This window comes from Sphaerodactylus townsendi, linkage group LG02 (genome assembly GCF_021028975.2).
Source record: "Sphaerodactylus townsendi isolate TG3544 linkage group LG02, MPM_Stown_v2.3, whole genome shotgun sequence".
NCBI lineage: Eukaryota > Metazoa > Chordata > Lepidosauria > Squamata > Sphaerodactylidae > Sphaerodactylus > Sphaerodactylus townsendi.
In genome coordinates this window covers 36,762,585-36,776,744 of record NC_059426.1, presented here as the reverse complement: position 1 = coordinate 36,776,744, position 14,160 = coordinate 36,762,585, and the positions used below count along the sequence as shown (strand labels likewise).

General features: G+C 43.5%; 1 protein-coding gene across 1 annotated transcript in view; it reads right to left on the bottom strand.

Annotated features, from left to right (window-relative positions):
- ITGB6 (integrin subunit beta 6) overlaps positions 1-3,122 on the bottom strand; it is a 94,337-nt gene extending 91,215 nt beyond the window's left edge. The window contains exon 1 of the mRNA XM_048486340.1: positions 2,858-3,122. The gene's annotated coding sequence lies outside the window, so the exon portion shown is untranslated. The remainder of the gene's footprint in view (positions 1-2,857) is intronic.
- Between the last annotated feature and the right edge of the window lie 11,038 nt (positions 3,123-14,160).

Sequence of the window (14,160 nt, the reverse complement as noted above, 5' to 3'; positions counted from 1 at the left end):
CTTTGGGCAGTTTGTATCTTCTTAAATATGAAGAGATTCGGCCATTTCATACTACCTCTCAATGGTGAGCAGATACAAGTTGAGAAAATGAAGTGCACTCAGGGGAAAGAAAATGTCAGTGAAATACCAGCATCTCCGTTAATATATTAAGAAGGGTATACAACCTGTTCTAATATTTCTCATTATTGAGTTTTCACCCAAGATCAAATATTTTAAGATTTAAGAAATGCAACTCAAGATATACAACAGAACCAGTCAATCAATAAAACCATTGAGTCTGGAATATTTTGTTTTCTTCTAAACTTTGGGTGAGATTTGCATATTATTTAAAATTAGGTTGGGACAAATTGCTTTAGAACCGTGAGGATAAGTTGATACAAAGCCTGCTGCAATAAATAATTCCTAACCAAATAGTGAAGTTTAAACTGCATGAAAAAATTAATTTGTCCACTTTTACTTAGAAATAAACATCAGAGAATTTGCATCCGTTTGACACAGGAGGAAAGAAAATATACAGCCAAAATATTCATATCCCTTTGGGCATTCAGAAAACAAGACATGGGTACTAATTTCACCTGTTACTAGGAGCGGAATTTGGCAAATGTTGCTGAAAATAAAAATCATCACATCATCATAAAATATCATCACAGCGACCTTTGAGTTAAGTAAAGCAGAGAATGAGTGTCTGGCCCAGGGTCACTTAGCAAGCTTTATAGGAGAGTAGGAATTTGCACTTCCAAGTTCTTACCCCAACATGCTGACCATACCATATTGACCATACTTGATTTCTCAGATCAAGAGTTCACATACCAAATTTGATTTCTTACATTTATAGCCCCCCATGGTGGAGAGTGGTATGCTGCAGTACTGCAGTCTAATCTCTGCTCAGTCGTGAAGCTGCTACGGGTCGGGGAGGGGGGGCTGCACCCCGGGCATGCCATTGTGGTCACATGGGGGCAGAAAATTTATGGATGATTAAGATATGGACATTATAAAACACATTAAGCCCTCAGTATTGAATTTGAATAGAACAAGAACCACACTGAGAGCATGATGTGCATGCTCACCAATGTTCTTTGGAGTTCCATTCTCTTGCACTATTCCAAGCTATTTAAAAGGCCTAATGATCCCTCATTAAAGAAGACCATTTATGCTTGCTTAGTTAAATTCTTTTATCTCAGCCATACTAGAAGGTTGATTTGCAGGCACAGCATATTGAAATAAACAGCCCAGTCCAGGTAGGAGGGGGCTGAATCCGTTTGGGGAGGTGGCCCAGGCCATCACTGCTGGCTTTGCTCTCCCAGGGCACTTACCCCTGAGGAGGGGCAATCACACTGGTGGGCGGCCACTGCAGCCGCTTGGGATACCTAGATGTGGCACGTGGCATCATGTCAGCATTTCCAGGCTTCCACCCTAGGTTTGCAGAAGTTGCGCTGCAGCTCCGACCCTTGGATGTATAACACCCATAAGTCCATTACGTGGTATGGAGGACTTTCTGGTGGTGGGATGTGACTTTTTTTTTCACTCTCCCTACACTGCCAAAAAGCCTTCTTGAAGCGGCAGGGTGGCATTTCAGCAATGCAGTTCCTGGCCACAAAGGGCTCTGAATTGGGCTGCCTACTTGTAAATGTGGATCTGGTCAGCTTGAATCCTTAGAACATATTTCATTGAAGTGTTTTGAAAGGTATTTGTCTTACTTAAAAATGTATATAAATTTATCATCTCAAAAAATTGTCCAGTTTTTCCCTATAGACGAGGATCAAAAAACTACACTAGCTGTTGCTAAATGTTTATCTACTATGATTGCCTATGGTTGAATTTCAATTTGTTCAAGACCTTTGAGTCAAAAGAATGGTAAGAAAAGATCAATAGCAAAGGTGATTGATAAAGACTCCGTTCTACACAAGTGTCTGTAGCCCTGAGAACAAAGGTTAAATATAGAACATATTTTTATATACATAGTACATCATGAACTCTTTACTATTATAAGCATAAGCTGAAAAGCTTAGTAAGATTTGTAATGTCCATTATTTTGATCCTTTGATGTATTGGCTCTGAATTGAACATTTTCATAAGATATAAACCAGCAATTGCACAACACTTCAAAGATGCACAAGTTTGCAAACGTGAAAATATTGAATGAGATTGAATTTATGATTATTTTAAGGCAACTTTCAAATAATAAATTATTGATCTTGCTCCCAGCGTTTCATGTAATCCAAGTATATTTGTTCAATAAGTGTGTTATCCAGAGAAAGATCAGAGCTCTTAAATAATAAATGGAAAGAAAGTGTTCAGTTATGTGCATCATTCTGACTCGATTGCAAATGGATTTAGCTATTTTCTGGATTGTGCCCCAATGTCCTTCAATATTTCATTCATCAAAACAAAGCTCTAAGATTACACAAAGAGATAAATCAAATCTGATCACTGAAATTAAAGACTTCACTGGCTGCTCTTCTGCTGGAAGAGCAACAAAGCTATCAAAGCCCTTTGATTTCACCTGCATGTATTTAATACAAAAAGCATGTGAAATATACCATTCATAGAAGCCAATACAATTCTACACAAATCAGAACATACTTTTCTTGAGAAATCAGCTTTCAAAGCCCACATGAACAAAAACTTAATTGTGGAAAATTCGGCACCACTGAAATACATGGGCCCAACTTCCTTTTGCTTCAGTAATGCCAGGAATGTACTCTGGACTAAAATAAACCCAAGTGGAATTATTTATAAATACATTGATGAATTCCTCTCCAATGACCCCCACTTAAAACACTCAGTGAGAGAAGAACACGGATCGAGCATTTGTGCTGTGAGATTGTTAGGCCATGCATTTCTAAAAAGTCCTTACCTTTCAGGGTGGGCAGGCCTTTCATTTTGAAAAGTGCTGAAACTCATTAGCTGCATCCATGCATTCATTTATCCTTGGTGTAGCAATAAAACAGATTTTCAACATTCTGGTATTAAGCTGCCTAGATTCAATTTAAATTTCTTTCCACCAGCTGAAAGGCATATGTTTATCAAGCACATTAAGTTTCCAAAATGGATATGATATCGAAAGAAGACTACCACATGAATGATGGGCTGCCTGGTTGATTTACATGTGCTCGTGGGAGAAAAGGTTAAAATTAGATTGATGAACAAATGTGTGAGCAGGCTGCTGCCTGACAAATGGCAAAGCTATGCCAGTGTATTGCTTGTGCAGGAGAAATAAGAGGGAGGAGAAAATTAGTATGACAGACCAGGGGGCTGTCCTGCCCCTGAGGGGAAACTCAGCCACTCAGATGAGCCCATAGGAGTGCTGCTCCAGCATCCAGTCACCTTACCGAAGAGGGATGAAATACTGGAGTGAATACATGAGAAGAGGGAGTTGAGTTCAGCGTAGTGGGGAAAGCTGTGACAACTCAGGTCTCGCTCAGAAAAAAAGAGCAGCCACAGTGAAGAGTAGCCACTCTTCCTGGTAATGTGGCAGAGTGGTTTAGCTCAGTCTCTGGGAGAGAAGAGAAAGCTCGATTGTTAGCCCTGTCTCTGGTGATCAGCAGACTTTGCACCATTTAGTCTGACTCTAGGGAATGGGCAAGCTGGTGTGGGTGGAATCTTATGTGTGAGAGAGGATCCAACCTAGTAGCTAGTCAATAAAAGTCTGATTGGACCTGAAAGCATTGTAGAAAAAGTCTAACCATTCTCTAAAGTCATAACCAGTTTAAATTTTTGTGCTTCAGCCAGGTTTCTACTTTGTCTACCTGGATACCTGTGCTGCCGGTTTGTTCCTTTAAAACCACCCTGTTTAAAAAAAATCTTCTTAGTTGTTTATATATTAATCCAACCTCAAGTGATCTCAATAATCTTGTGCTCCACAAAGCTTACCTCATAGCTGCAAACCCAAAGCCTGCCAGGAGAATCCCCGAAAACTGTGGGGAAGGTTTATAGTTTGAAACAAATTGAGATCCCAAAAATCTTAGGAGATGGTGTGCTTCCCCTCAGCTAAAAAAAAAAAGTTTGTCACAGTCGGCATTGAAACTTATCATAAAGGAACAATTGGTTGGGCACAAAAGACAATTGTCAGAGATGCATACTTTGAATGGCAGTACATAAAAGCATAACTGAATCAGTTGCTGACTGGACAGAGAAATTACTCATGTTTTATGGACAAGTCAAGCAAGATGGCTTTGTTATTCAATTAACGGTAAAAATTCCCTTTGGATGAGTGTACAGCAGCTTGCAGTTAAACCTGTTTCTTTGAGCCACTATGACTAAATGCCCTTTCATACTTGTGGAGGGAATATTTAAAGAAGTGTGTGTGCACACAAGTGTGTAAAGTGCCATCTAGCCACAGCCAATTTATGGCGACCTCATAGAGTTTTCAAGGTAGGTGATTTAAGCCAAGGTGGTTTGCCACTGCTTTCCTCTGCAAAGTCTTCCTTGGTCAGTCATCCAAGTACTGACCGAGCTTAGCTTCCGAGATCTGATTAGACTGAGCTATACTATACCATTCCATGTCCATTTAAAGAAATATGCGACAAATAAAACTCATCAGAGGTGTGCCTATTCTTCACCTATATTTTCAGTGCAATCACAAAAATCTGGTTCTCAAATTATTTTCTTACTAGTCACAAAGTGTATTCCGTTGTTTAATGAAATGAGCTCGAGGGGGGGGAGGCAAGCTGCCATACTGCCTTCCCACCTTCCCACCTTCCCACGCCCCCCCCCCGCCCCGGTCCATTTCTGCTGTCACTGCTACCGCCCCTCTCAACTCACCTATTGGCTTGCTGCTGCTGGTAAGAGGATGGAATGGGGAGACTTGGGGGTGGGCCAGGTTTGTTGTTTGGAGGGAGGGTGGTGGGGGCTGCTGCTGATGGGCCTGATCAGGACTGGGCTTGTGCAGCATTTTTCAGTGGCCTGTGCTCTGCTCTCAAATGCAGGGGTGTTACAACTTCTAGTTGTGCTCTCTGTTTAACTCAGGGTCCAACCAGATGAGGTGGGTGCCTGAGGTTTGCCCTGGTGATATGTAATGATTTTAAAGAATGATTTGCCACTCCTTTAAACTGCATCATGGGAGACCAATTCTTGTTGGGACCACCACAGTGGGGGGAGGGGGAGGGGGGAGGGAGGTGTTCCAGTCTCTACCCCCTAATGTTTTTCTGACACAGAATGGCAACAGGGAGGTGATATTCACCTGCAAGCTCCCCCATCGCCATTTCAGGTGAGAAGAATGGCATGGGGCAGGGGTCTGCAACCTGTGGCTCTCCAGATGTTCATGGACAATTGGCCATGCTGCCGGGGGCTGATAGGAATTGTAGTCCATGAACATCTGGAGAGCCGCAGGTTGCAGACCCCTGGCATGGAGGGAAGGCAGGATTCCCTCCTTCCCCAGAGTCTGTCCTTCCTGGTACAGTGGAAATCCTCATGAGAGTCACTTCTCCTCTGTGTCACAATTTATAGGAACTCCCTGTGGGAACTTGTTGTTTAAAATGTTGGTTCATTGCTGGTCTGAGGTGGGGAAAGGGAGGGGAGGATCACAGGAACAAAGACAAATTACACTTTATTAGGTATTGAAATGGCTGGCCACAACTTGATAATTGATAAAAGACATAAGAAGCAATGGCCACAGAATAGGGGATGGATCCTGTCATCAGGCAGCACGCTACACCTTTCTTCCAGCCTGGATGCTGGGGGAAAGCCTGACCAACAAGTCAATGGGAGCCAATTGGTTGTTGGCTGCTGCATGGAACTCCCCTTGTTGCCTGGCATCCCTGCCTGGGCATGGCCACAACACTTACCCCACCCCCCAGTCCCCTTAGTGGGGCTCCCAGTGACGGACAGGCAGGCAACAGGCTCCACTTCCCCCCAAAAGGATCAGTCCCCATGTGCAATCTGCCAAGCTGTGACAGATGATGGCAAATTACATGCAAACCATTAAAACAGAACATAACAACAGTCCTTAAAGGGAGGGTGAGTAGGATGATGCTCCTGTAACAGAGCCAAAAAGAGGTGAAGCCTGACCACATTGACTTTATATGGCCATGCCTGCCATGGTCCCGCCCCTAGCTAGCCAATATGACTGAGATGCTCCTTGCCAGCCCAGCCTCTAACAGCTTTGGCCTCTGGGACTATGTGGCCTGTGTGGAGATTGTCCTTGCCCTCCATCCCACCTGGACAGCGATGTCTCACCACAGTTTCCTGGAAATGGCATCTTGTCTTGTTTGGTTCTCAGTTCTGCAAAGAAGAGTGGGTATATGATAGTGGCGTAGCTCCAAGGGGACAGGTGGGTGCAATGCATGCATGCCCCAGGCACAGTTCCCCCTCGCTCCAGCCCTAGTATATGCTCCCCATTTTCCATGATAAAAGCAGATACAAAGGATTTGTTCAGTTTCGTTGCCATCACCCCACTCTTCTTAAGCAATTATTTAACTCCTTTGTCATCCAGCAACTCAACTGCTTCCATGGCTGGTTTTCAAGTTCTAATGCATTTGAACAAATGCTTATTTGTCTTGATACTTTTAGTAATGCAGCCCTCAAAAAAAATTATGTGTGTGTGTGTGTGTTCACTTTGTTATCAACTTATATTTGTTTTGCCAAAACACAACAGCCGCAGAAGGCCATTGCTTTCACATCCTGCATGTGAGATCCCAAAGGCACCTGGTGGGCCACTGCGAGTAGCAGAGAGCTGGACTAGATGGACTCTGGTCTGATCCAGCTGGCTTGTTCTTATGTTCTTAATGGTCCTTTCTGTTCACCTTATTTGGGTAGCTTTCCCATTGTAAAGGAAGCTTTTTTTTAATGGCTTCCTTGGTTTGGGTCATTAGCTAAGCTAACATATTTTTAGACCTGTTCATGCCTTTCCTAACTTGAAGTGTGCATTCTATCTCGTCTTCAGTTAATGTTAATGTGGCTTTACATCATTTCCAAGCATCAGAGAGAGAGACTGGACTCTCTTGATTCCCTCTTTCGGTTTCCTTCTGACAAATAATCTAATGTCTTCCCAACTTCTGAAATAAAATGTGATTGTTTTGGACTTTGGAGACAACCATTGACATAAATGAAGAAAGGAGGTAGTCTGAACAGAAGGAGAGCTGTGTTCTCCTACCATTTAGCTCAGCAGAAACCAACTTGGTGTTTACAGTTATCAATTCAGACTCTATGACTGATCACTCACATGCAATTCCTGGTAGTCTCTTAAACAGCGGCTAATTATTATGCACCATAGTAAGTGGTCTGAGGGAATAATGGCTGACATTGTTCTTACATTGGATGAAAAGGGCGTTGCTTTCCCTGACATTATTTTTGTGACATCATGTGTGAATCAAGCAGATGCCTCATTAATCATGACACATAACTGATAGTGTTTCATTTCTGAAATGAAAACCATCAGAGCACAGAAACTTACAAAAAATTTCCCTGACTACCCTGTAAGACCTTCTTGTGGAAAGGTTTGTATGTGGCTATTTAGTGATGAATATGCAAGTACCAAAGTTTTGGTGTGTCTGACTCTAGAGTCAAGCCCTGACATAAAATTACTTCTAGAATTAAGTCCTAAGGCTTGGGGCACAACTGGATTCTTTCCCTGAAGAAGTAGCCTGTTTACTCTCCCAATTTTTTCAGCACCCAAATACTGAAAAGGCCACCTCCTATGGCTGTTTAACACTTGCAAAGGTGTGTGTAGTGGGTCTAGAGAGAGAAGAGTGCTTCATCTTGCCTTAACTTTTGGAGTGGGTCCTTACATCTTTATTAAATCTTCAGTGTTAGGCAGTAAAACAGGGGCAGTCCAACCCAGGATGCCGGCATGTCTTGCTGTACCCCAAATCCAGAGGTGGGATCCAACAGGTTCTCACAGGTTCCCGAGAATAGGTTACTAATTATTTGTGTGTGCTGAAAGGGGGTTACTAATTGGTGATTTTGCCACATGATTTTTGCCTTAGTTACACCCCTCCTCTCAGCAGTAGCACACAGAACTTGAAGCAATCTAGCAGGAGGTGCAGCGGCGTGCGTGGCAGCCTGCGCCTGCGTGCATTCGTTTCCCGCCCAAGGACCAGCGCAGTGGCTGAGTCCTTGCCACAGCCCCGCCCAGGTATACCCCGCCCCTGGAATGTCTGACCACGCCCCCGTCGTGCCCTGCCCAGCCCCATTGGCGCTACGCCACAGTTTGAATCCCACCACCATGGGAACCTGTTGCTAAAATTTTTGGATCCCACCACTGCCCAAATCTGTATACGTAACAGAATGTGGTGAGAAATCATAAAATAATAGAATGGAGTTACTATGCTAGAATTACAGGGGAAAATTTGAATGTGTAAAAATACCTGCATGGATAAACAGACTACCTTTCTGGAGGGAATGTTTCTAGATAAGGTTGCTTTTATATATTAAAACATTTTATGCCCCCTTTCCTTTTAGATCAAGGCAGCTTACAATCATAGCTAAAACCAAACAGCTAAGACCAAGCAATAGATAAAAACAAAGACAAAATAGCAAGGTCCCAAACCTCCCCCTTTAAATGATGTCCCCTCAAAAGTTCTGGCAAACAGTCAGGCCTTGCAGCACTTCCTGAAGATTCCCAGGAAGGGAGCTTCCCTCATTTCTCCAGGGAACCCATTCCACAGAGCCAGGGTCACAACAGGGAAAGCCTGGGCTCTAGTTAATGCCAGATGGTCCACTCTAAGTGATGGAATAATTTGCTGGCTGACTGACTACTGTAGTTGGCACAGAGGGACATATGGAAAGAGGTGGTTCTTCAAATATGTGGATCCCGACTCCCAGGCCAGGAAGGCTTTAAAGATCCTACCCAGCACCTTGAACTGAACTTAGCAACAGGCTGGCGGCCAATGCAGCTGTTTTAAAATAAGCAACATAAGTTCTGGGCTTCAGTTCCCAGCAGCTGGCACTTGACAACAGCAGATTGCCACTTTCTGGACCAGTTTTAATTTCCAGATTGCCTTCAAGGGCATTCCCACACAGAGTGCGTTGTCATTGTCTCAGATGAGCAGTGATGGGATTCAAATAATTTAACAACCGGTTCTGGTGGTGGGATTCAAATCATTTAACAACTGATTGTTTACAAGCACCATTTTAACAACCGGTTCTGCCAAAGTGGTGCGAACCTGCTGAATCCCACCACTGCAGATGAGATCTAGATATGACATTAACTTTGTTGAATAGCAAGACTTACAATTGCAACATCAGCTGGTATCTCAATAAGGCCCTGTGGTATTAACAGCCCAATCCAAAGCCCTGGAGTGGCCAGGGACAGTGCCACTGTTATACTGGCCTGCCACCTCCAGAGAGCTTTTCAGCGGCATAGGGGGCAAAAAAACAAAACATCCATCCTCACCATCGGGCTCAGTGGGTTTGCATCACCCCAATGAGTGGTGTACATCCAAGCCCTGGGTGCTGGGTCCCAAGAGGCAAAGCCGAGATGGAAACTGTCTAATGTCAGCTCCACCCCCAGCCACGTCTCTAGAACACAGGCGCGCAAGGGTGCTAACGTGGCTCTCTGCACCATGACTGGCCATTGTGGAGGGCCACAGCAACCACCTGTCCGAGAACGTCCTCCTCCACCGGGGTTAGTGCCCCGGGGAGGGAAAATCTGTGGCTATAGAACCCTGTGACCTCCACAATTACCTTTGCACTCCCCCCCCCCTCAGATTGGGCTGTAAGTGTCTCAGAATCCCATTTTTTCCCCAGGAAACCATAATTGAATTGATGCAGGGAAAGACACCTACAATATTTGTCCATAGACATTTGATGTTGAGAAATGAGTATGATATTCATTGTCTCTGGAATGGATGGAGTAAGGTCACCCTATTTTGTCAAAACAATGGGATATGGGCTTAAAGTTTATACTTGCTATACGGGTCCTATGTTTTGTCTTATTCAGCAAAAATATGTTTAGGATATACTGCACATGTCAGTGACTCTTTAGCAAAGGATTTAGTAAAATGTCTAACTACTGCTGTTGTAACTCACAGGATATGTCCCTTAAATATATGCTTTTGGGCATGTCCAGTCATTTTCAATTTTCTGGAAAGAAGTTATTGCTCATTTCAGTTTTGTCCTACAGCGGTCATTTTTTTTTTTAAAAAGAGATGTTTGTATACTTTTAAACTATCTGCCTGTCTCTTGGAAGCTAACTGATTGGAGAAAATGGACTCGCCATGGAGGCCTGCACTATAGCTAAAAGACTCATGCTACAACATTGGAGACATAAATGCCCACCTCTGGTAAATCAGTGGAGCACCTTAGAACGTTATTAGCATTTGAACACAAGGGGTATAGATGACAAATGCACATGGACTTTTGTATACATATTTGGAGACCTTTCATAGAAACTCATGTGTAGAACTTATGTTGTTATATGTTTGTCTCTCTCTATTTTTTCTTTTTTAATTGCTGGATTTTAAGGATTTTTTCCTTTGTTGACACCTTTTTTTGAAAGAAATAACAACAACAACAACAACATAACCATAGTGCAATCCAAAAGCTTTCCTTGCTTTTCTACACAGGAAGCTTGTTACATGGGCGTGTGTGTGTCCAAAGATGTGTAATCTGAAATGACACAACCCACTGTCAAGTATCTACCACCATATTTTCTTTTCATTCTGTGGGGACCAGGCCTCAAATTAAGCCTCGATTTTGATGGCATATAGGCCACATGTGCTGTGTGGTAAAAAAAAAAAATCCTTGCTGATGACGCAGCTGGTGTAGTTCTCTGAACTGTCCTCCGAAAAAAAACCTGTAGAATCCTGAGCAGAATGCCAGTTACTGCAATGAAGTATAAATGAAAATGGAACTTATCTGCAACCTGGCAACAAGAGCAATCACTGTGCAAGAAATTTCAGGAAAGTAACAAAAGAGCTATGAGATGTTCTGGCTATCTGGGTGGAGTATCAGAGGGCTACCCAAAGTGTGAATGATAGAAAAGGGGGCAATGTATCAGAACTACGATTAACCCTACATATAATTCATGATATACCTTGTCTCCTCTGTGTTTCTGCTTTCCATGCTCCCCCCAAGTTAAATTACATTATTGAAACAAAAAACCCAATCTCAGTTTCCATGCTCTAATCCAGGGGTAGGGAACCTGCGGCTCTCCAGATGTTCAGGAACTACAATTCCCATCAGCCCCTGTCAGCATGGCCAATAGGGGATGATGGGAATTGTAGTTCCTGAACATCTGGAGAGCCGCAGGTTCCGTACCCCTGCTCTAATCTGTATTTCCTGCTGCTGGCCAGAAACAAGCACAACTCTTTGTGTAAAAGGTATCATTAAGACAGCATTAACTTGCCATGTATAAACCCCTATACCAGGGGTAGGGAACCTGCGGCTCGAGAGCCGCATGTGGCTCTTCTGCCCTTGCACTGCGGCTCCATGAGCCGAGCCGCCGACCCATCCTTGCCTGTCCTGCAGGCAGCAGGGTGGGCGCACCAACTGCCCGCGGCCAGCTGGGCCGCGCTGCGGGCTTCCCCTCTCGCCCGCTCCATTGGAGCGGGGCGGGTGGTTTCCCGGCGGCCGGCAAGGCCGAGCCACCGGCTTCATCCTTGCCCACCCTGCAGGAAGCAGGGTGGGCGCACCAATTGCCTGTGGCCGGCTGGGCCGCACCACGGGCTTCCCCTCTCGCCCGCCCTGTTTGAGCGGGGTGGGCGCTTTCCCGGTGGCCGGCGAGGCCAAGCCGCCGGCTTCATCCTTGTCCGCCCTGCAGGCAGCAGGGCGGACGCATCTATGTGCTTCTCAGAATGATCAGAGTAAAAGGTAAAAAAACCCCAATATATACAGTGTTATCTTTATTTTAAATGTCAAAAATTATTTGCGGCTCCAAGTGTTTTCTTTTCCCGTGGAAAATGGGTCCAAATGACTCTTTGAGTGTTAAAGGTTCCCTACCCCTGCCCTATACCAACCAAGACCTGTACATTCTGTTATTTATGCCATTTGGTCCTTGATCGTTACCAAATATGGATTACAGCTTTATGAAATCCAATGCAATCATACAGCTTTCCTCCCTGCAACAGCAAGGCATCAAACAAGATTTACCAGACCAATTTGCTGTTCCTAATACAGCCTACTATGACAACCTGCTACACTTTATACTCAAATTATCTTCTTGGCTAAGAAGCTAATGCCCTTAACTAGACAAACGGATTGAGTGACTCACACTCCACTGTTATTGCTTACCACAACATGCTTTGTATCCATACATAATATCTTGTTTTCCTATTCATGATTGAAAAGTTTTTCTTAAATACCAAAGCTACAGGAACCATTTCAATAATAAAAAGCACTGTACTGAGAAAGCTTGATAGTTTTAGTATCAATTTATGGAGAAGCATCACTGATGTATTTCTTTGAGCATCTGCTGAGTTTTAACAAAGGATTTCAGAAGATGAGCAATTACCAGCCAGTCTGATGTAAATAGATGAATCTCAGTAAATTGGTGGGGGCCATTATTAGGTTATCAAACATATAAGCTGTACTCCTAAGGACCCTTTTCTGGAAGAAGTTCTCTTGAATAACATGGAAGTTACTTCTGAGTAGACCTGCTTGGGATTGCTGTCATCAGAATCAAGTGTGGCTCAGGAATAATGGATGCTGGGGAGTCTCAAGATACTTGGCTTTCCAAAATGATAAAAGTCCTACAAAGCTCCCAAGTAAATCAAGCAAACAGTGATGGGGCTACATAAAAGGTTATGTTGGGGAATCTAGGGCCATGATTCAGTGGTAAACACCGGATCTGCATGCAAATAGCCTTAAGCTGTATGCTTGGCATTTCCAGTTAAAAGGTCAGATTGTAGGTGCTGTGAAAAACTTTCACCTGAGCTGCTGCCAGTGGTGATAGTTAATGCCTCCTTTGATAGACTAGTCATCTAATTCAGTAAAAAGGCACCTACATGTGTCCTCTTGTGGATTACAGACTGGCTAAATAACATGGTCTGGAGAAAATGGTCCAAAGGTATTTCCCCCTCTTTCTGAGTAGTAGAACTTGGGGCACCAAATGAAACTAGTGATTAAGGACAATAAAAACAAATTACTTGGTCAAATTGATTCTGTGCCACATAATGTGCTAATGGCTGCTAGCTTTCATGGCTCTGAAGAATGTTTCATGGAAGTGAGGTCCACAAACAGCTATTAGACATAAAGGCTGAACGTGGCTTCCATCAGACAGTAAATCTCAAAGTCTGCTGCTGCTGCAATGGAGAGGAGTGTTTGCCTCTAGCTCCTTCCTTAGGCCTTCGACAACATCTGGTTGACCTGTGGGAAACTGGACTATTTGTGTGGTCCAGGAAGATGATTCTTATGATCTCATGCTGAGTAGCCCTTCTGTCCATCACATTTGATTTTCCTGCATTTATCATTGTTGAAAATGCAAGACGAGAACCACTAGAGGGCCATTCTCACTTCATTTACTATAATTGAAATGTAGAACTAGACAGTACATCAAAATATCTTGCCAAGCTTTTAAAAATACATACACATAAATGAATGGATGAAATTAAGCCCTTCCTACAAGGAACTCAGGGTTACGTTTCCTTGTTGTTCTGTCCTATGTTTTATTCTCACAACCACTGTGCAAATGAAAGCTGAGAAAGACCAGTCCAAAGCCACTGATGAGCATGAATTGAGAGCTGAATTAAAGTCTCTCCTGTGCCCATCCAACACACTAACCACCCTACCACAATCAAGCTTTTATTTTTTAAAAATCTGAATCTGAAAAGCAAAATGTTCAACATGCAAAGAACTATCTTAGATTTCTGAGATGGTGCTGGCTTTCAAATCTGTGCAAAACTTCCTTGCAAGTTTGTTAACCTCCTGTGGATGCCTTATTTGTACAGCATGGAGCAATGCTTTGCAGTCAAGCTCCGTACTGCAGTCTGGAATCTAGTCATACAATTATTTCAAATGTTTAGGACGAAGAAAGAATGGCACCCTGATATATAACAATTGTGTTAGTTTAGCTCAGGGGTCTGCAACCTGCGACTCTCCAGATGTTCATGGGCTACAATTCCCATCAGCCCCTGCCAGCATGGCCAATTGGCCATGCTGGCAGTGGCTGATGGGATTTGTAGTCTAGGAACATCTGGAGAGCTGCAGGTTGCAGACCCCTGGTTTAGCTTGTTTGAAAGGAGTGTTATGCTGGATGTTATGGTTGTGCAAGTGTACGTTGTG